The 22,944-nt window shown below is 45.7% G+C and overlaps 1 protein-coding gene across 1 annotated transcript in view; it reads left to right on the top strand.

The window, feature by feature from the left end:
- Positions 1-571: 571 nt before the first annotated feature.
- Positions 572-22,944, top strand: part of LOC105488060 (zinc finger and SCAN domain containing 18) — a 38,043-nt gene continuing 15,670 nt past the window's right edge. The window contains exons 1-2 of the mRNA XM_024794821.2: positions 572-760; positions 1,225-1,283. The gene's annotated coding sequence lies outside the window, so the exon portion shown is untranslated. The remainder of the gene's footprint in view (positions 761-1,224; positions 1,284-22,944) is intronic.

Below are 22,944 nucleotides of genomic sequence, written 5' to 3'. Positions count from 1 at the left end.
GCGTAGAGGGGCTATTGTGTCGTGGAGTCTTATACAGCGTGTAAATGGGTTATTTTCGATGCAGCATCACACAACCGAGTAAAATGGTTATTGTGCACGGAGCGTTAAACGACCGCATGAAGGTGTCAATGTCCATTGGGTCATTCCACACCCCAGTAGAGAAGTGACTCCAGGCCCCAGTCCCCTACGCCTTGAGAGGAAGGAGACACAGCAGCCTACGAATGGGACCCGTGTGAACGAGATTCTGCTGCGACCACGCGCGACCAGGGTGGTGCAGGCTCGCAAGGGGATGTAGGGCTGGTCAATCTGAGAGACAAGGTGCTCGTCCGCGGCGGCTCAAGGGCAGTCCACAGGCGCTCCCGGCGTTTTTTCGTCTGTTAAACCTCACCTACCAGCAGAGGCGAAGGGCAAAGGACCCTGAAAGGTAACAGTGCGCGCGCTCCCAGGTTCTGGCTGCCAGGCAGCTGCGGACACGGCCCTGCCCCCCCCGACACACTAGGCTTCGCCTCCAGTGTCCGGTGTCGCCGGAAATGTCGCATCCGGGAACTCTGCGCGCCCATGCGCAGAGCCCGAGAGCGCGCCGAGGTGGACGCTGCGGCCGCGGGAAGTGAATTCTGTCCTCTCGCGGCCTCTCGGGTCTCAGTTTCCTCCATTCCCGCCCACCGGTCGCGGAGCCGAGACCTAGTGAAGGTGGCGTCAAGGACTCCAGAGCGGCTGGGGCTGGGCCGTGGCTGCGTGGCTGCTCTTTCTGTCTGGGAGGGTACGCGGCAGCCCTGCTCTGGGCAGGGACTTGTTAGGGGCGCCGGCTTGTGGTTCCGGGCGGGGCGGGCGTGAGGAACTGTCTCCGTCAGGCGCGGACCCTCCCGCGTGTCTTCTCCGCTTGGGGCTCGGGCGTTCTACGCGCATCTCCTCGCCGGGCGCGAACCCCTTAACGCCTCTCCCCGCAGGGCGCGAGCCCCCTACTCCCTCCTCTTCATGGGGCGTGGGCCCCCTATCCCCTTCTCCCCAGTGGGATGCAAACCCCGAATCTCCTCCCCTCTCCGCGTGGAGTGCGGACCCTCTAATTCTCTCTCCTGGTGGGCGCAGACCACCTATTCTCTCCGTTTGGGGCGGGGACTCATTTCTCTTCCTCTCCCCTCCCACTGGAGCGGATCCCTTTTTTTTTCTCCCTTCCCTTAACCCCGGACTCACCAGTATTCTTTTTTTTTTTTTTTTTCCCTGCAGGCACAGATGACCTTTTCTAATCTTCCCAGGGTGTGGACCCCTCGTCTCTTCCTGCACAGGTGCGGACGCCCCTCCCTTCTCCCTCTCCTCTCCTCACAAGATTTGGACTTGAACAACCTATTCTGCTTCCCGTGTCTTACTCCCTAGGACGTTTTCCCCATTTTTCATCCTACTGTCCCTGACAACCCTGTTCTTCCTCCTTTTCCTTCCCCCAAGAGATGGCTTCCTCCTCTGCCCCTTTAGGGTTGGTGCGGATGCTTCCTTCCCCTTTTACCCACTGTGAACATTCCCTGCCAGGCTTCCTCCCTTCCCTGCTGGGTTCTGACTCCACTGACTTGCCCTTCCTCGCTTCCCTGCGGTTGTATACTGGGCTGGCCTCTCCACAAACCTCTGATGCCCGAATGCTGATCCCCAGGGACAGGCCTCTCAGACTTTGGTATCCTCAGCTGAGCATCTGCTCTCCCTCAAACTCAGTCTTTCTAGTCTCCGTAAGGAGTGACTCCTTCCACCCACAGTCCTCTTCGTCCACCTGGGTATTTCTCTTTTCCCCAATCCCCACATCGTCTCTGTCCAAAATGCCATGCCTTAACCTTTAAGATATTTCCAGAATTCAGTTAGCTTGGCATTTTACAATGACATAAATAAAAATTCAAAAGTAGTATCAGAGGATCTCACATTTAGTAAGCATAGTTTCATCAAACTTTTGTTCCAGTTAGATATGTATGCAGGTCATCATGTACATGTGTTTCTTTCAACGCTTGTGTGAAAATTTTGAAAACCTCCAGGGTAGAGAAACCCGTACAAGGATACACATTCAACATGTCTCCTAAAGCATGCACTTATAATCCCAGCTGCTCGGGAGGCTGAGGCAGGAGGATCGCTTGAACCTGGGAGGTGGAGGTTGCAGTGAGCCAAGATCGTGCCGCTGTACTCCAGCACTGACAGAGCGAGACTCTGTCTCAAAATAAATAAATAAAATAAATAAATAAATGACATAACATAACATAACATAATTCCAGAATTCAGCCACATCACCACACCTCTTCTCCCTGGTACAGGTATCTTCTTGCTCCCCTGCCTCTGGCCTCCTCACGATTCAGTGGAAGCCTGTCAGGTCATATCTGTCCTCTAAACACTCTCCTTACTCAGTAACAGGCAGAATCCTCACATGCCCTAGGACTGGGGCTGCCGGGCTAAGGACTGTTTGCTGCTGGGTTGTAGGTGATGATAGAGCTTGCATCAGAGTGAAATTCCGTGCCCTAGCTTCTTCCTTGGGCAGTTCATTCTCTGAGGTTGCTTGGTTTTGGGGTTGTAGGCAGTGGATAGAGATTTGGACGGTCTGGGGCTCTAACTCAGAAACTGGATTGCTGGTCTGTGTGCTTCCTCAGTTTGCAGAGAGTGAGCATTTGATAGTGACAAGATTCTGCAGTTCTTTGCCTATTCCCATACTAGAATGCCTACTCTGAGGTTGACGTCTTCATCTGTCTGATCCACTGCTGAATTATTGGTGCCTAGAACAGGGCCTGGCATACAGGACGTGTTCAGTAAATATTTGCAGAATGAAAGAAAAAGGGCCTTCCCTGTGACTACAGGAAGCTGGCCCTTTTCCCACAGACTTAAGATCACAGAGGAGGTGTGTGATGCATCCACTGCACATCTATCTAGTGTGCCCAGGCCATTTTTTTGTTTTTTTAGAGCATTTTCCTTTGTAATACCAGTGCCTCAGGCAATATGGAGTATGGGGTGTTTGTGTGTGCTTGCGTGCATATGTTTGAAATTGGCATGCTTTCCGTGCTATGAAACTTTGCAACCTGCTTCTCTCCCCAACCTTGTACTAGGTGAAGCTTTCAGCACACCGGCTTTCATTGCTCTATAGTATCCTACCTTGTGAAAATGCCACAGTTTTTTGTTTGTTTTTTTTTTGCCTTTCCTGTTGATGAACATCTTGGAAATTTCCAGGTTTTCAGCGTTTCCACCAGTGCTTTAGGGGACATGTTGAATGTGTATCCTTGTAAGGGTTTCTCTAGCCAGGAGGTTTTCAAAATTTTCACACAAGCGTTGAGAGAAACACATGTACATGATGACTTGCATACATATCTAACTGGAACAAAAGTTTGATGAAACCATGCTTACTAAATGTGAGATCCTCTGATACTACTTTTGAATTTTGATTTATGTCATTGTAAAAAGGATGCCAGTGTTGATCCACCACATCTCTTAGCATTTAGGATTTTTTATTTCAACCTAGTTCTTCTGAATTGTTGTTCAGAGAGGCTGTGGTATGTTTTACACTAATAAAGACATGTTAACGTTGTGGGAACTACCCATAATATAATGTTAACTAGGAAAAACAAAAAAGGATCCAAGTTATATATACAGGTTGACTCCACCTGTTTCAAAATGATTCTCTGTGAAGAAAAGAGGAAGTAAATGCACCCAAGGCTCAACAGTGGGATTATAGATTATTATCGTTGTACTTATTTATGTTTTCCAGATTTTCTGCAATGAACATGCATTAATTTTGCAGTGATATCTTTAATATAAAATATTTAAACAGAATTTGAAGTTTTATTTAAATAGTAAGCTCCCTGCTGGATCCAGAGTAGAATTCTATTTGCCGTATTTTCACTTAACTTGTCTTCTCAGAAACATACTTAGCTCGCAAAGAGATTAAACGAGATTGAATTTGTATCAGCTGCCAACCACTGGGAGCAGCTAGAGGGCCAGTTAATTCCAGGGTTTGCCACAGGAACCTGTGAGTGCTTTGGACAGCTCTGCCTTGCCCTGACTCCAGTTTTTAGAGGCTGACACTTCTGGCCTTCCTTTACTGTCCTGCAACAAAACCTATTGCCTGGAAAGGGCCTTATAAGTTAGCATTTTCTCAGGTGGTAACTCCATAGTTGTTTTTTAACAGCTTCTGGCTAGCATCATATTTTCCCCCCTTGAACACTTAACAACCATCTCTTGAATGCCTTTTGAGAAACCTGTTATAAGTTCACCTCACCAAGGTGTTAATGAATGATGATCCTGGAATATCTCTCCAGGAGGCATTTCTATTTCCCTTGCCTACTTTATGTTTTGACAAGTTTCTAAAATACTCTTAACAGAGAAGTTGAACAAAAAGAGTATCGTGAATGCCCATCACCCACTCCAAGATTCACTAATTAATGTTTTGCCATATTTGTTTTATATGCCTGTAATATATAACACAATTATATATTATGTATTAATGTATATTTGTGCATATGTGTATACATATTTGTGTATGTATATATTTGTGTGGGGGCATATATGTGTATATATGTATTTTTGTATGATATATGTGTATATTTTGTGTATATATGAGTATGTATGTTTGTATATATATCTGTGCATATATGTATTTTTGTGTGTGCATATGTTTATGTATGTGTATGTCTACATGTATATATATTTATTACAAGTATGACACTTTGCTGATAAATATGTTGGGTCATATATTCTAATAATAAAGACATTCTTTTGCATAACCATAATACCATATCACACCTAAGAAAATGAGCAATAATTTCCTGTTATCATGTGATAACCCATCCTTTTCAAAATTTCCCAATTCCTAATTATATTATAGCGTTATTATTATCATCTTTTTTTTGAGACAGAGTCTCAGCCTGTTGCCTAGGCTGGAGTGCAATGGCACGATCTTGGCTCAGTGCAAACTCTGCCTCCCGGGTTCAAGTGATTCTTCTGCCTTAGCCTCCCGAGTAGCTGGGATTACAAGTGCATGCCACCATGCCCGGCTAATTTTGTATTTTTAGTAGCGACAGAGTGTCACTGTGTTCCCTGGGCTGGTCTCGAACTCCTGACCTCGAGTGATCCAGCCACCTCAGTCTCCCAAAATCCTGGGATTATAGTCATGAGCCACTGCACCCAGCCATTATGGTATTATTTTTGAGCCAAGTCTTGCCACGGTTGTGAAAAGAAATTAAATGTTGGGACTCCAAACTCACTTAGCCAAAGAGAAAAGTCAAGTTGGGAACTGGGTCAAACAAACCTGCCTCCCCTGTTCCTAAATAAGATGGCTACAAGATGAAATGCTACAGGCCTCCCCCATATTTTGCCCACAAGGAAATTCCAGGTGAGCTGTTGTTAAAACTTAACCATGGCAATGCACATTGATAGCTTGTCTTTACAAGTGCAGTCACCCCGGCCTGCCAGACACAAATGCATATCTGATTGTTCTCTTACCCCATTTTGTCTATGTTACCGTAATGTACATTCCCCACATTTTTCCCCTGCCCTTTTTTTTTTTTGGAGACAGAGTGTCACCCAGGCTGGAGTGCGGTGGCATGATTTCCGCTCATGCAAGCTCCACCTCCTGGGTTCACACCATTCTCCTGCCTCAGCCTCCTGAATAGCTGGGACTACAGGTGCCTGCCACCACGGCTAATTCTTTGCATTTTTAGTAGAGATGGGGTTTCACCGTGTTAGTAAGGATGGTCTCGATCTGAACTCATGATCCACCTGCCTCGGCCTCCCAAAGTGCTGGGATTACACGCGTGAGCCACCATACCCGGCCCCTGACCCTTTTCTTTACATGAAAATTGTGTTTCTCAATATCCAGCCCGCTCCCCTTTAAATTTTTTTTTTTTTTTTTTTTTTTTTTTTTTTTTGAGACGGAGCCTCACATCATCGCCCAGGCTGGAGTGCAGTGGTACGATCTCGGCTCACTGCAACACCTCTGCCTCCTGGGTTCAAGTGATTCCCCTGCCTCAGCCTCCCAAGTAGCTGGAATTACAGGTGCCCACCACCATGCCTGGCTAATTTTTGTGTTTTTAGTAGAGACGGGATTTCACCATGTTGGCCAGGCTGGTCTCAAACTCCAGACCTCAGGTGATCTGCCCCCCTTGGCCTCCTTAAGTGCTGGGATTACAGGTGTGAGCTACCGCGCCTGGCCTAAACTTTTTTTTTTTTTTGAGAAGGAGTTTCACTCTGTCACCCAGGCTAGAGTGCAGTGGCACGATCTCTGCTCACTGCAACCTCCCTCTCCTGGGTTCAAGCATTTCTACCTCAGCCTCCCCAGTAACTGGGATTACAGGCATGTGCCACCATGCCCGGCTAATTTTTTTATATTCTTAGTGGAGACGGAGTTTCACCATGTTGGCCAGGCTGATCTCAAATTCCTGACGTCAAGTTATCCACCTGCCTTGGATAACCCAGCCCCCTTTAAATTTGGAGCCCTTGGCCGGGCACAGTACCTCATGCCTATAACCCCAGCACTTCAGGAGGCCAAGGCGGGCAGATCACGAGGTCAGGAGATTGAGACCATCCTGGTCAACATGGTGAAACCCTGTCTACTAAAAATACAAAAATTAGCCGGGCGTGGTGGTGGGTGCCTGTAATCCCAGCTACTCCGGAGGCTGAGGCAGGAGAATTGCTTGAACCTGGGAGACGAAGATTGCAGTGAGCCGAGATTGCGCCACTGCCCTCCAGCCTGGCAACAGAGCGGGACTCCATGTCAAAAAATAAATACATAAATTAATTAAATAATTTGGAGCCCTCAAAATCACTTTTGGAGAAAGCCATAGACCTGTCTACTGGACGCGTCCTTAACTTTAGCAAATAAATTTCCTAAGATGATTGAGACTTGTCTCATCATTTTCCTCTATTGACAAGGTTTTTGCACTGTTGTGGTTTTTTGCTTTTTATTTTGAAATAATTAGGATTCACAGGAGGTTACAAAGAAACATAGAGAGAGGTACTGTACACCTTTCAACTAGCCTCTCCCAGTGTTAATATTTTGCATATGGGATGCAGTGATTTGTTGTATCAAAACCAGGAAATTGACATTGGAACAACCTACAGAGCTTATCAGATTTCACTAATTATATATGCACTCATTTGTGTATGTTGTCGTTGTGTGAAATTTTTTTTTTTTTTTTTTTTTTTTGAGACAGAGTCTCGCTCTGTCACCCAGGCTGGAGTGCAGTGGCCGGATTTCAGCTCACTGCAAGCTCCGCCTCCCGGGTTCACACCATTCTCCTGCCTCAGCCTCCGGAGTAGCTGGGACTACAGGCGCCCGCCACCTCGCCTGGCTAGTTTTTTGTATTTTTTAGTAGAGACGAGGTTTCACCGGGTTAGCCAGGATGGTCTCGATCTCCTGACCTTGTGATCCGCCCGTCTCGGCCTCCCAAAGTGCTGGGATTACAGGCTTGAGCCACCGCGCCCGGCCCGTTGTGTGAAATTTTATGCTGTGAAGCTTTGTGTAACCACCATAATCAAGATTCTTGACAGTAGCTCACTGCAGGACCCCTTTGTGCTCCTCTTGGGTAGCCATCCTCACACTCCCATCCCCAACCCCTAACTAAAAAGCAAAAAACTTCTTTTTTGTTTTTGTTTTTGTTTTTTTGTTTTTGTGTTTGAGACAGAATCTCGCTCTGTCACCCAGGCTGGAGTATAGTGGTGTGATCTTGGCTCACTGCAACCTCCACTTCCTGGCCTCAAACAATTCTCCTGCCTCAGCCTCCCGAATAGCTGGGATTACAGGCATGTGCCACCACAGCCAGCTAATTTTTTTTGTATTTTTACTAGAGATGGGGTTTCACCCTGTTGGCCAGACTGGTCTCGAACTCCTAACCTCAAATGATCTACCCACCTTGGCCTCCCAAAGTGCTGGGATTACAGGCATAAGCGCCTGGCCCTGTCGACTATTAGTCTGTGCTCCGTCTCTGTAATTACGTTATTTGGTAAATGTTAGGAAAGTGGAATAATGAAGTATATATATTTTTGAGATCGGCTTCTTTTTACTCAGAATTTCCTTGAGGTCCATCCAAGTTACTGTATCAGTAGTTCCTTTTTACTGACAAGTATTCTATGGTATCTTAGTTTATTTTTTACTGCTATAACAATACCTGAGACTGAGTAATTTACAAAGAACAGAAATTTGTTTTTTGTAGTTCTGGAGGCTGAAAGTGCAAGATCAAGGCACAGGTATTTGGTCTGGTGAAGGTCTGCTTGCTGTGTCCTCACATGGCAGAAGGAAGAAAGACAGCAAACTCCTCCTGCAAGCCCTTTTTGTAATTGCATTAATCCTTTCATGAGAGCAGACCTCTGAGACCCCTCATGACCTAAACGCTTCCCAGAAGGCTACACCTCCCAACACTCTTGCATTGGGAATTTAATTTTCCAGCACATGGAGCCAGGTGTGGTGGCTCATGCCCACAATCCCAGCACTTTGGGAGGTTGAGGTAGGAGCATCACTTAAGCCCAGGAGTTGAAACCAGACTGGGCAACATAGGGAGACCTAGTCTCTAACAGTAACAACAAAACATCTACATATCTATCTATATTTATATATACATACACACATATGTATATATTTTTCCCAACTTTGGAGGGCATGCATTCAAATCATTGCACATGGTATGAGTGTACCAAGGTTTGTTTAACCATTCATTCATTGGAAGACATCAGGATAGTTTCTAGTTACTGGCCATTGTGAATAAAGTGACCATAACTTTAGTGGACAGGTGTTTGTGTGAGCCTTTGTAAGTCTTCTATGAACGTGTGACGTCTTTTCGTTTATTTGTATCATCTTTAACTTCATTGAGCAGTGTTTTGTAGTTTCCAGTGTGTAAGTTTTTTGTCTCTTTAGTTAAGATACTATTATAAATGCAATTTTTTCTTAATTTTCTTTTTGGATTGTTCATTGTTAGTGTATAGAAATGCAACAGATTTTTCTGTGTTGGTTTTCTTTTTCTTTTTCTTTTTCTTTTTTTTGAGACAGAGTCTTCCTCTGTCGCCCAGGCTGGAGTGCAGTGGCTGGATCTCAGCTCACTGCAAGCTCCCCTCCCGGGTTTACGCCATTCTCCTGCCTCAGCTTCCCGAGTTGTTGGGACTACAGGCACCCGCCACCTCGCCAGGCTAGTTTTTTGTATTTTTTAGTAGAGACGGGGTTTCACCGTGTTAACCAGGATGGTCTTGATCTCCTGACCTCGTGATCCACCCGTGTTGGCCTCCCAAAGTGCTAGGATTACAGGCTTGAGCCACTACGCCTGGCGTCTGTGTTGGTTTTCTATTCTGCAACATTGCTGAATTTGTTAGTTTCAACAGGTTTGTGCGTGTTGTAATCGTCAGTGTTTTCCCTATGTAAAATCACGTTATCTGTGAATTGAGATAATTTTACTTCCTCTTTTCCTTTTGTAGATGTCTTTTATTTGTTTTTCTTGCCTAATTGTTCTGGCCAGAACTTCCAATACATACTACGTTGAATAGAAGTGGTGAAGGCGGCCATAATTCTCTTGTTTCCGATCTTAGAAGAAAGTTTTATTTATTTTGTGTTTTAGACAGGGTGTCACTGTGTCCAGACTGGAGTGCACGGGTGCCATCATTGCTCACTATAGCCTCGAACTCAGGCTCAAGTGATCCTCCTACCTTGGCCTCCTGAACAGCTGCCACTGCAGATGCATGCCATCATGCCCAGCTAATTTTTTTTTTTTTTTTTTTTTTTTTTTGAGACGGAGTCTTGCTCTGTCACCCAGGCTGGAGTGCAGTGGCCGGATCTCAGCTCACTGCAAGCTCCTCCTCTCGGGTTCACGCCTTTCTCCTGCCTCAGCCTCCCGAGTAGCTGGGACTACAGGCACCCGCCACTTTGCCCGGCTAGTTTTTTTTGTATTTTTTAGTAGAGACGGGGTTTCACCGTATTAGCCAGGATGGTCTCGATCTCCTGACCTCGTGATCCGCCCGTCTCTGCCTCCCAAAGTGCTGGGATTACAGGCTTGAGCCACCGCGCCCGGCCCCAGCTAATTTTTTTACTTTTTGTAGAGACAGTGTCTCACTCTGTTGCCCACATTAGTCTCAAACTCCTGGGCTCAAGCATTCCTCTCACCTCAGCCTCTCGAAGCACTAGGGTTACAGGCATGAGTCACTGCACCCAGCCAAGTTTTATTAATGTCCTTCACCATTGAGCATGATGTAAGATGTGAATTTTTCATATGTGTCCTTTATTATTTTGAGGTAGTTTCCTTCCACACCTAGTTTATTGAGTGTTTTATTTTAATCATGCCAGGGTGTTAGGGCTGGGTGCAATGGCTCACACCTGTAATCTGGGCATTTTGGGAGGCTGAGATGGGCATATCGCTTAAGCACAGGAATTTGAGACCAGATTAAGCAAGGTGGCAAAACCCCATCTGTGCAAAAAATAAAAAATTACCAGGAGTCATGACTTGTGCATGTAGTCCCAGCTATGGGGAGACTGAGGTGGGAGGGTCACCTTACCCCAGGGCAGTCAAGGCTTCAGGGAACCATGATTGCACCACTGCACTCCAGCCTGGGTCACAGAGTAAGACTGGTCTCAAAAAAAATGAAATAAAAAGTAAAGAAAGGCAGGGGTCGGGTGCTGAATTTTGTGCAATGCTTTTAATGCATCATTTGAGATGGTCATGTTGTTTTCTTTATCCTGTTACTGTGATGTATTACATTAATTAATTTTCATATGTTGAAATATCCTTGGATTCCATGAATAAGTCCTACTTGGTCATGGGGTATAATCCTTGCAATACACTGATGAATTCGGTTTCCTAGTATTTTGATGAAGATTTTCCATGAACATTTAAGGGATATGGTTTCTAGGTTTCTTGTAGTGTGCTTGCCTGGCTTTGGTATCAAGGTAATGCTAGCCTCATAGGATGAGTTAGGAAGTGTTCCCTCTTCATGTTTTGGAAGAGTCTGAGAGGAATTGGTATTAATTATTTTTTAATTGTTTGGTACATGCTGGTCATGGTGGCTCATGCCAGTAATCCCAGGACTTCGGGAGGCCAAGGTGGGAGGATTGCTTGAGGCCAGGAGTTCAGGACCAGCCTGGACAACATAGTGAGACCATGTCTCTATTTAAAAAAACAAAACTTTATAAGTAGCTGCACATGGTGGCGCATACCTATAGTCCCAGCTACTCTGGAGACTGAGGCAGGAGGATTGATTGAGCCCAGGAGTTGGAGGCCACTGTGAGCTGTGATCACACCACTGCACCCCTGCTGGGGTAGCAGAATGAGACCCTGTCTTAAAAAAATTTTTTTTCGGGGGGTTCAGTTTTAACCATGCAAACAACCCTGAGAGCTACTGTTGAATGCCACAGGTCCAAGACAAGAGCATGTGGATGGTGCAGTCCTGCTTACGTGGAGTTCAGGGCCAATCAAAGCAGTCTGTAGTAATGGTAGTAATGGAGGTTAGAGCAGTGATTACCTCCAGAAAATGGGAATTTTTTTTTTTTTTTTTTTTTTTGGGGACGGAGTCTCGCTCTGTCCCCCAGGCTGGAGTGCAGTGGCGCGATCTTGGCTCACTGCAAGCTCCACCTTCCAGGTTCACACCATTCTCCTGCCTCAGCCTCCCGAGTAGCCGGGACTACAGGTGCTTGCCACCACGCCCGGCTAATATTTTGTATTTTTAGTAGAGACAGGGTTTCACCATGTGGATGAGGGTGGTCTCAATCTCCTAACCTTGTGATCCACCCGCCTTGGCCTCCCAAAGTGCTGGGATTGCAGGTGTGAGCCACCGCGCCTGGCCTAAAAATGGGAATGTTTTATATCATGGATTGTCCTGGTTGCCCAGCTGCGTACACATATGAAAACTCATGAAAATACATCTAAAGACTCAGTGAGTCATCCACTTTGAATTTATTCTGTTTAAATTATGCTTCAGTTTATAATAAAAAGGTGGTTACAGCTTGGACCACAGTGGTGGAGGAAGTGTAAATTGGTAGGATACTGGGTGTATTTGAAAGTCAGAGCTGACAGCATAGGTGTGACTTTTGAGAAGAGGGAGAGTGGAGAATGGAGGATGTCCATCCCAGTGGAGCAGGTTTCTAGTCCCTTCCACTGAGAAAATGGGGTGGCTGTGTACTGGGATAGGGAAGACTCAGGGAGAAGCAGCATGGGCCATGCCACAGCCTTTGGTCTCTTCAGGGTGTAATGACGGGCAGAGTTCTAAGGGTTGGGAGGCCTAGACAGTCCAGTATGCATATCTGGATTCAGAGGAGGCAAGTGGGTGGGACAGGTGAAGTGAGAATGGTAATGGGAGTGGAGAGGAGAGTGGAAGATGATTTGTATTTGGATAGACAGAAAAGCAAAGCATCAGGAGACACTGAAGAAGCATCTTGGGGACAGTTGGAGATCAAGTTCTCTTCAGTGAAGGGACTTCAGAAATACAGCTAGAGGATGGGCATGATGGCTCACGCCTATACTCGCAGAACTCTGGAAAGCTGAAGCCAGAGGATCACTTGAGACCTGGAGTTTGAGACCAACCTGGGCAAAATAGACCTATCTCTACAGAAAATAATTGTTTAAAAATTAGCTGGGAGTGGCCGGGCGTGGTGGTTCATTCCTGTAGTCCCAGCACTTTGAGAGGCCAAGGCAGGGGGATCACGAGGTCAGGAGATTGGAACCATCCTGGCTAGCATGGTGAAACCCTGTCTCTACTAAAAATACAAAAAAATTAGCCAGGCATGGTGGCGGGTGCCTGTAGTCCCAGCTACTCGGAAGGCTGAGGCAGGAGAATGGCATGAACCCGGGAGGTGGAGCTTGCAGTGAGCTGAGACTGCGCCACTGCACTCCAGCCTGGGTGACAGAGCGAGACTCCATCTCAAAAAAAAAAAAAAATTAGCTGGGAGTGCTAACATGCACCTGTGGTCTCAGCTATTTAGGAGGCTGAGGTGGGAGGAGCCTAGGAGATTGAGTTTAGGCTGGGCAACATAGCTAGACCCTGTCCCTTTTTAAAAATCATAATATCTAAAGTGATATTTATTTGCTATCCTTCATCCATCTTCATATTCTCTTCCTACCATGCAAGTGTATAACTCAAAATCTGTATATACCTGGTTAATTTATTTTGGTAGGATGTGTGTGTGTGCACATATGATTTTGTAAAAGCTTTCTTTGGAAATACGATATACATGCTAAAAAAATACATAAACATAAAACTAAAAGTTTTCACAAAGTAAATATACTGTACACTTTCAGTAAATATACTTCCTCTTTCATATGCCTAAGAAATGTACCCATATTTTTGTGTACTCTTAGTTTATTCACTTTTGTAAATGTGTGGTATTTTACCATTCCCCAGTTGGTGACATTTGGGTAGTGTCTAGTCTCAGGCTATTATGAAGAAGGTTTCTATGAACATACATACACATTTCTCTTTGTTGTACACTTGCAAGTGGAATTGCTGTGTCACAGAATGGGCACAGCATCAGATATAGTAGATACTGGCCTGGCTGATGTTAATATTTACACACTACCATTCTAACTCTAGCAGCTTCTTCTCTAAGGATTCACAAATTTTCCCCTTTTCCTGTTCAGCCTGGGAAACAAAAGTCAAATGGAAGCATTAACTCGGGATGTTTTTGGGAAAGAACCATCCAATTTTGTGAACATGAAAAGGTTCTTCGGGGATGATTCATGTTTATCTGCATTAGAAGTCTGGGAATGTGAGGACCAGGTAGAAATGCTCCATAGAAATCCAGAGGTGCATTTGAGGCAAACGGCATCCACGCACAAGGACCCAGAGCATCTGTGAGGGGCTGTGGTCACCGTGACCATTGTGGTCATCTGCTCAGTCCTAGCTGCATGTCAAAGAGGTCCTTGAACAACAGGTTTCTGTGAACATGATTCAAAGGTTAAATATATTAGTTACATACATAATTGTCAGAAAGGCTCTAAAGGTCAAATTCTTGAGGAAAATGATGACTGTAGAGCAGCCATCAGCCAGGGTGGACAACCTAGGCACCTGGATGAAGATCTAACAAGGAGATGAGCCTTCAAAATGTAACGAAGGTGGTAACTCCTTCAGCCTTTCTGCGCACCTTAGTGAACATGTAATTGCCAGAGAAAGGAACAACACAAAGGAGAAGGACATGAGGTGGTGTTTGATAAGGACACATGTCCTTATGAACACAATGGCAGTATCTCTGAAAATGAATAAAATGACTGCAGTGAATGTAGACTATCTGTTAGAAATCTCATTTCATCAGTGACCAGAGGACTCATACTGAAGAGAGCCCTTATACCTGTAATGACTGCAGAAAATCCCTCTCTAAGAATTACAACCTGATTGTACATAAAAAAAATCACAGGAGAGAAATCCCATAAATGCAATCAGTGGGAAAGCCTTCAATGCTGGTCCACCTTTACCAAGCATGAGAAGACCCTTTACCAAGCATGAGGAGAGAAGCCCTGTGAAAGGAATCCCAGCTGTGGGAAGGCCTTCAGCTGCCACTCTTCCCTTGTTTTGCATCTCAGAAGTCATACTGGGGAAAAACTATTCAAATGTAATGAATGTGAAAAATCCTTTTCTGATGTCTCCCACCTTATTGTCCATCTGAGAATTCACACGTGAGGAGATCCCTGTGTATGCACTGGTTGGAGAAAGGCCTTCACTGATCACACATAACTTATTAAACATGGGAGAATTCACATTGGAAAGAAACCCTCTATGTGTATGGAGTGTGGAAAATTCTCCAACCACAGCGGTCACCTCTTTTGCATCCAAAAAATCATTCTGGAAAGAAATCTCGTGAGTTAAACAATGTGAAAAAACTTTCTTTTTTTTTTTTTTTTTGAGACGGAGTCTCGCTCTGTCGCCCAGGCTGGAGTGCAGTGGCCGGATCTCAGCTCACTGCAAGCTCCGCCTCCCGGGTTCGGGCCATTCTCCTGTCTCAGCCTCCTGAGTAGCTGGGACTACAGGCGCCCGCCACCTCGCCCGGCTAGTTTTTTGTATTTTTAGTAGAGACGGGGTTTCACCGTGTTAGCCAGGATGGTCTCGATCTCCTGACCTAGTGATCCGCCCGTCTCGGCCTCCCAAAGTGCTGGGATTACAGGCTTGAGCCACCACGCCCGGCCGTGAAAAAACTTTCATCGGGATTATGTACCTCATAAGGCACAAGAGGATTCATACTGGTGAGAAGGTCTGTGGCTGTAACCAGTGTCAAACTTTTCAGGAACATCATGGGCCTCATCTGGCACCGGAGGACTCATACTGGTGAGAAGCCCTACAAGTGTAATCAGTGTGGCAAAGCCTTCAGGGACAGCTCCTGTCTGACCAAGTACAGGAAGGTACGTGCTCAGGCAACCTTGTACCAGTGTGTCTAGTGTGGGAAAGTTCCCAAGTATCTGTGCTCTTGCTGGACACCAGAGTTGACACACTGGACTGACACCTATGGGGATTCAGTGAGCATGTGTGGCAGTGACTGATCTGATTCTCTTTACTTACGCGTTGTCAGAGGCTTCATGTTGAAGAGTTTATGTTGTTTGAAAATAACGAATCTGTTTTTCCCTGTATAAATGGAAGAACAAAGCCTGGATGACAGCACGTGTTTACAGCATGGTGCACTCAATATTTTATTTTATTTATTTTTAAGATGGAGTTTCACCCTTGTCACCCAGACTGCAGTGCAATGGTGCGATCTCAGCTCCCTGCAGCCTCTGCCTCCTGGGTTCAAGTGATTCTCCTGCCTCAGACTCCTGAGCAAGTAGCTGGGATTACAGGTACCCACCATCACACTAATTTTTTTGTATTTTTTTAAGTAGAGACAGTTTCACCATGTTGGTCAGGCTGGTCTTGAACTCCTGACCTGAAGTGATCTGCCCACCTTGACCTCCCAAAGTGATGGGATTACAGGTATGAGCCACTGTGCCCGGCCTGTACTGAATATTTTAAACCCGCTGTTGAGACTTCCTCAGAATAAAGATTCCTTTCTTTTTTTGTAGGGGGACGGAATCTCACTCTGTCACCCTAGCTGGAGTGCAGTGGCACAATCTTGGCTCACTGCAAGCTCCGCCTCCCAGGTTCATGCCATTCTCCTGCCTCAGCCTCCTGAGTAGCTGCATCTACAGGCGCCCGCCACCACACCCGGCTAATTTTTTTGTGTTTTTAGTAGAGACGGGGTTTCACCGTGTTAGCCAGGATGGTCGCGATCTCCTGACCTCATGATCCACTAATTTTGACTTTTCAGTCTTATTATTTAAGAACAGATGTCTTGGCCAGGCACGGTGGCTCACGACTGTAATCACAGCACCTTGGGAGGCCAAGGTGGGCAGATCACGAGGTCAGGAGTTCAAGACCAGCCTGACCAACATGCTGAAACTCCATCTCTACTAAAAATACAAAAAAAATCAGCTGGGCATGATGGTGCCCACCTGTAATCCCAGCTACTCAGGAGGCTGAGGCAGGAGAATTGCCTGAACCCCGGAGGCAGAGGTTGCAGTGAGCAGAGATCAAGCCACTGCACTCCAGCCTGGGCGACAGAGGGAGACTCTGTCTCAAAAAAAAAAAAAAAAGTCTTTTGAGACATGATCTCTTTCTGTCGCCCAGGTTGGAGTGCAGTGCTGCAACCATGGCTTGCTGCAGCCTCGACCTCTAGGCCCCAGATGTCCTCTCATCTCAACCTCCTACATAGCTGGAGCTACCAGCATGCACCACCTCGCCTGGCTAATTTTTTTTATGTTTTGTAGAGTCAGCGTCTCACCATGTTGCTCAAGTTGGTCTTAAACTCCTGGGCTGAAGTGATCCTCTTGCCTCATCCTCACAAAGTGCTGGTATTACAGGTGTGAGCCATTGTGCCTGGCCTAGAATGTTCTTAATGGCATCTAGCATAGTGAATCATTTCCAGAAGGTTTTTAATTTACTTTCCCTGGATCCATCCAAGGAATCACTACTATCTGTGGCAGCTATAGCCTTACAAAATACATACTTTTTTTTTTGATAAGGAGTCTCACTCTGTTGCCCCGGCTAGAGTGCAGTGGTGTGATCTCAGCTCACTGCAACCTCTGCCACCTGGGTTCAAGCGATTTTCATGCCTCAGCCTCCTGAGTAGCTGGGATTACAGGCACTCGTCACCACGCCTGGCTAATTTTTTTGTATTTTTAGTAGAGATGGGGTTTCACCATGTTGACCAAGCTGTTCTCGAACTCCTGACCTCTGTCTCCCAAAGTGCTGGTATTACAGGCGTGAGCCACCACACCCGGCCCAGACTTTTTTTTTTTTTTTTGAGAGAGTCTCGCTGTGTCGCCCATGCTTGAGTGCAGTGGCACTATCTCAGCTCACAGCAACCTTCATCTCGCCTCCCAGGTTGAAGCAATTCTCCTGCCTCAGTCTCCTGAGTAGCTGGGACTACAGGCATCCGCCACCATGCCCAGCTAATTTTTGTATTTTTAGTATAGGTGGGGTTTCACCATGTTGGCTAAGCCGGTCTCAAACTCCTGACCTCAGGTGATCCACCCGCCTGCCTCCCAAAGTGTTGGGATTACAGGTATGAGCCACCGCGCCTGGCTGGCCCAGACTTTTCTTCTGCATCTTCCTTGCCTCTCAGCCTTCACAGAAATGAAGAGTCAGGACCTTGCTCTGGATTAGGCTTTGGCTTAAGAGAATGTTAGCTCTCTTTGGGTAGTTTTCCTATCCAGACCATTAAAGCTCTCTCCCTATTGGCAACAAGGCTGTTTCAGTTTCTTGTCATTCATATATTCACTGGAGTCACGCTTTTCATTTCCCTCAAGTTTTTCTCTTGCCATCATGATTTGGCTGTTTGGCACAAGAGGGCTAAGTTTGGGCCTTTCATTTGACACACCTTCCTCACTAAGTTTAATCATTTCTAGCTTTTGATTTGAAGTTAGAGGTTTGGCTCTTCCTTTCACTTGAACACTTAGTGGCCATTGTAGGGTTATTAACTGGCCTAATTTCAATATTGTTTTGTCTCAGGGAATAGGGAGGCCTGAGGAAAGAGAAAGACAGAGCGTGTGTATGAGTGAGCAATAGCACGTTGGTAGAGGAGTCAGGACACACAATTATCTGCTAAGTTCATTGTCTTATATACGTGTGGTTCCTTTCACTCCAGGACAATTACAATAGTTACAACAAAAATTACCACAGATCACCATAACAGATAATAATAATGCAATAGTTTGAAGTATTTTGAGAATTACCAAAATGTGATACAGAGACACAAAGAGAGCATATGCTGTTTGATAAATGGTGACAATAGACTTAATTGACACAGGTTGCCACAAACCTTCAACTTGTAAAAAATGCAGCATCTGCATAGGATAATTAAGCAAAGTGCAAGAAAATAAGGTAAGGCCTATACCTGGAAGTTAGTCCTGACACAGAACCCTAAAGACTTACTGTATTTCCTTTATTCTGTGATGCATATCTTGCCATATTTTAACATCTGAAATCAAATCAGGTTAATCAATGACGTGGTTTAATTGGCAGCCTTTTTTTTTTTTTTTTTTTTAAGAGTCTCACTGTGTCATCCAGGCTGGAGTACAGTGGTGCAATCTTGGCTCAAACTGTAGCCTCCGCCTGCCAGGTTCAAGCAATTCTGCCGCCTCAGCCTCTCAAGTAGCTGAGATTAGAGGTGCACACCACCACACCCAGCTAATTAAGGTATTTTATTAGAGACGGGGTTTTGCCAGGCTGGTCTTGAACTCCTGACCTCAGGCCACCTCGGTCTCCCAAAGTGCTGGGATTACAGGTGTGAGGCACCGTGCCTCAGGCAGCCTTTTATTGGCACATAAAATGTACATGTTACCATCTGTTGTCTGGGAATCAATGAAATAAGAGTAATATCAGAAAGAAGAATTGAATGATTAGTGAGATTAGTCCATTTGAGGAGAAATAGAACTCTCAAGGAAAAAATCTGTTGCTGAGATGACAATATTGACATATATGATACAGTACAAAATGGCGAGTCTGTGTGCCATTGTAGTCCCTCCTACCTTGCTGAATAATCATTGTTATCCCCCTTCTTTCTTACAGCCTGTGTCAGCCATGATTGTTATTTTCTTGCAAGATTTTTAAAGTTCATAATGTGGAGGGAAGCCAAACAGCACAGAAAAGTATATGTTGTTTTGTTTTTTTTTGAGATGGAGTCTCACTCTGTTGCCCAGGCTGGAGTGCAGTGGCGCGATCTCGGCTCACTGCAAGCTCCGCCTCCCGGGTTCAAGCCATTCTCCTGCCTCAGCCTCCCGAGTAGCTGGGACTACAGGCGCCCGCCACCAGGCCCGGCTAATTTTTTTGTATTTTTTTTTTAGTAGAGACGGGGTTTCACCTTGTTAGGCAGGATGGTCTCGATCTCCTGACCTCGTGATCCACCCGCCTTGGCCTCCCAAATTGCTGGGATTACAGGTGTGAACCACGCCAGCTGAGTATCTTTTTTTCTTTTTTTTTTTTTTTGAGACGGAGTCTCGCTCTGTCATCCAGGCTGGAGTGCAGTGGCCAGATCTCAGCTCACTGCAAGCTCCGCCTCCCGTGTTTACGCCATTCTCCTGGCTCAGCCTCCCGAGTAGCTGGGACTACAGGCTCCCGCCACCATGCCTGGCTATTTTTTTTGTATTTTTTAGTAGAGACGGGGTTTCACCGTGTTAGCCAGGATGGTCTCGATCTCCTGACCTCATGATCCGCCCATCTCGGCCTCCCAAAGTGCTGGGATTTCAGGCTTGAGCCACCGCTCTTTTTTTCTTTTTTAGATGGAGTTTTGCTCTTTTGCCCAGGCTGGAGTGCAGTGGCCGGATCTCAGCTCACTGCAAGCTCCGCCTTCCAGTTTCCAGCGATTCTCCTGCCTCAGCCTCCCAAGTAGCTGGAATTACAGGCGCCTGCCACCATGCCTGTTAAATAAGCTGCCTAAACAGGGAAAAGTCACCATCCTTATGGAGCTTCTACTGTAGCTTTTAAACTGAAATACCTTTTGGTCACTATCTATGTGTATGCATGTGTGCATTTTGAGCCTTTTATTTATAAAAGAAAACATAATATGCCTGGTAGCTAATAGGTGCTCATTTAAGTGTGTGATCTCTGGCTGCTCAGAAGGCCTATAGAGGAAACTCAACCCTAATTAAAGAAAAAAAGTATGTGAAATGACATGAACACATTGGTGCAGGGCCGTGCAGCCTGGTTAGGAGTGAGACTCCCTCTCAAAAAACAAGAGAAAAAAGGCCGGGCGCGGTGGCTCACACCTGTAGTCCTAGCACTTTGGGAGGCCGAGGTGGGCGAATCACCTGAGATCAGGAGTTTCAGACCAGCCTGGCCGACATGGTGAAACCCCGTCTCTACTAAAAATGCAAAAATTAGCTGGGTGTGGCAGCGCATGCCTGTAATCCCAGCTACTAAGGAGACTGAGGCAGGAGAATTGCTTGAATTTCAGGAGGCAGAGTTTGCAATGAGCTGAAATTGCATCACTGCACTCCAACCTTGGCAACAGAGCAAGACTCTGTCTCAAAGAAAAAAAAAAAAAAAAGAAGAAGAAAAAGAAAAAAAAAAGTGTTTATGGGAAAGCACAAGACTCAGAATAGCTAAAATAATTTTGAAACACAAAAAAAGTGGGAGGAATAACTGCACCTGATGTTGTTACTCTGTAGCCATGGTAACCCAGTGTGGTGTTGGCTGACACATAGATCAGTGGAACAGAATCGAGAACCCAGAAATAGACCAACAAAGATATTCCTGACTGATTTTTTAAGGAGCAAAAGCTATTCAATGCAGGAAAGATAGCCTTTTCCAGATGGTGCAAGAGCAGTTGGCCATCTGTGGTGTAATAAAACCTACATTTGATCTTTTTTCTTTTTTAGATGGAGTTTTGCTCTTTTGCCCAGGCTGGAGTGCAGTGGCGTGATCTCAGCTCACTGCAACCTCTGCCTTCCAGGTTCCAGCGATTCTCCTGCCTCAGCCTCCTGAGTAGCTGGAATTACAGGCTCCCGCAACCATGCCTGACTAATTTTTGTATTTTTAGTAGAGACAGGGTTTAACCATGTTGGCCAGGCTGGTCTTGAACTCCTGACCTCTTGATCTGCCCGCCGGCCTCCCAGAGTGCTGGGATTACAGGCGTGAGCCACTGCACCTGGCCTTTACATTTGATCTGTATCCCTGGTTCCTGGCACAGAGCTGAAAGCCTTGGAATTTTGTGAGTAATAGGAATAGGGTTTGTAATTCATAAGGAGCCCCTTTCGACCACACCTGAGTTTATGCTAATGAGGTGACTCCAGTGGGACCCATAGGTATCTTCAGGATGGGGATAGTCACCTTAAGGGTGTGGACCCTCTGCCCCACGATGGAGAGAGCTGGGTTGGTGAACACATCCGAGTGCTGGGAGGCTGGCTCACCCAGAGGGCGCATGGACGCACTGCACTTTCAGTGCCCCCACCCAGACCTTACCTATGCATCTCTTCCATTTGGCAGTTCTTGAGTTATATCCATTAAAATAAACTGGGAAGACTGGCCATGGGGGCTCATGCCTGTAATCCCAGCACTTTGGAAGGCCAAGGTGGGAGGCTTGTTTGAGCCCAGGAGTCTGAGATCAGCCTTAGCAATATAGTGAGACCCCATCTCTTAAAAAAAAAATTACCTGGGCATGGTAGCGCACACCTGTAGTTCCAGCTACTTAGCAGGCTGAGGTGAGGATCACTTGAGCCTGGAACGTCAAGGCTGCAGTGATTCATGATGGCACCACTGCACTCTAGCCTCAGTGACAGAGTGAGACCTTGTCTCAACAACAAAAGCTTTCAAAACTGAACAATTTTTTTTTTTAAATTAGAAAACAGGCAAAAGATAAGAACAGATACTTTAATGAAGAGGGTATACAAATGCCAAAAAAATCATGAGAGTGTGCTCAACCTTGTTAGCAATTAAAGGAAATGCAAATTGAAACCACAGTGATCCATCAGTACACACCTATCAGAATGGCCAAAATAAAAAATAGCAAAACACAAATGCTGATAAAAATGTGAAGTGGATTCGCACATTCATTGGGGGTGGGAGTGTAAAATGGTCCAGCTACTCTGGACGAGAGTATGGCAGCTTCTTACAACACTCATAAGCAAGTGTTCACTTTGTGACCTAGCAATTGCACTCTTGGGCTTTTATCTCAGAAAAGTGAAAACCTACGTTCACAGAAAAATCTGTGCACGAATGTTCATAACAGCATTATTTTTAATAGCAAAATACTGAAAACGATCCTAATATCTTTCAGTGGGAGAATGTTTAAACTGCCGTATACCATAGAATACTACTTATCAATAAAATGGAATGAACGTTGATACATACTGCTTCAGTGCATCTCAGAGGAATTACGTTCAGTGAAAAAGCTAATCTGAAGAGCCCACATACTGTGTGATCCCACTTATATGACACTGTGAAGGCAAAAATGTAGCAGCGGACTACTTAGATTGGCTATTTCCTGGGGGTGTGGGTGGGGAGAGAGTGACTACCAGGAGGCAGCAGGAGGATTTTGGGGCAGTGGAGCTATTCTTTGTCCCGAGTTTGTTGGTGGATATGAGTTAAAATTCATAGAACTGAATACCAAAATGTACGGTGTATGTAAATTTAAAATAAAATATATAAACTGTTCAGATACACATTTTAAAAATCAGTTCAAAAACGACCAAAATGGCATCTTCATAAGCGCCTCTATCTGGAAAACTGAAATAGGAAGCAGCTCCTGGCCCTGTCCTGCCTTCCAGGGTGGCTACATTTATATAGGACTTTGCCAAAGCCCTCTCCCCGGCTGCCGCTCACGTTTCCCTCATTTCAGCAGCTCCTGAAATCCTGGGGTGGGTAATCTTTGAGTTCTATCCACTCCCTGAAACTGCAGAACCCATTTTAGCGCATCAGTGTCTCTGGGTCTCCACCTCTTGTCTCCCCAGTACTGGGTCTGCCAGTCCCTGTCTCTGTATCTCTGTCCAGATCTAAGCCTCGAGTGCTCCT

The sequence above is a fragment of the Macaca nemestrina genome, chromosome 20, assembly GCF_043159975.1.
Source record: "Macaca nemestrina isolate mMacNem1 chromosome 20, mMacNem.hap1, whole genome shotgun sequence".
Lineage (NCBI taxonomy): Eukaryota > Metazoa > Chordata > Mammalia > Primates > Cercopithecidae > Macaca > Macaca nemestrina.
This window is presented reverse-complemented; position numbering and strand designations above follow the sequence as displayed.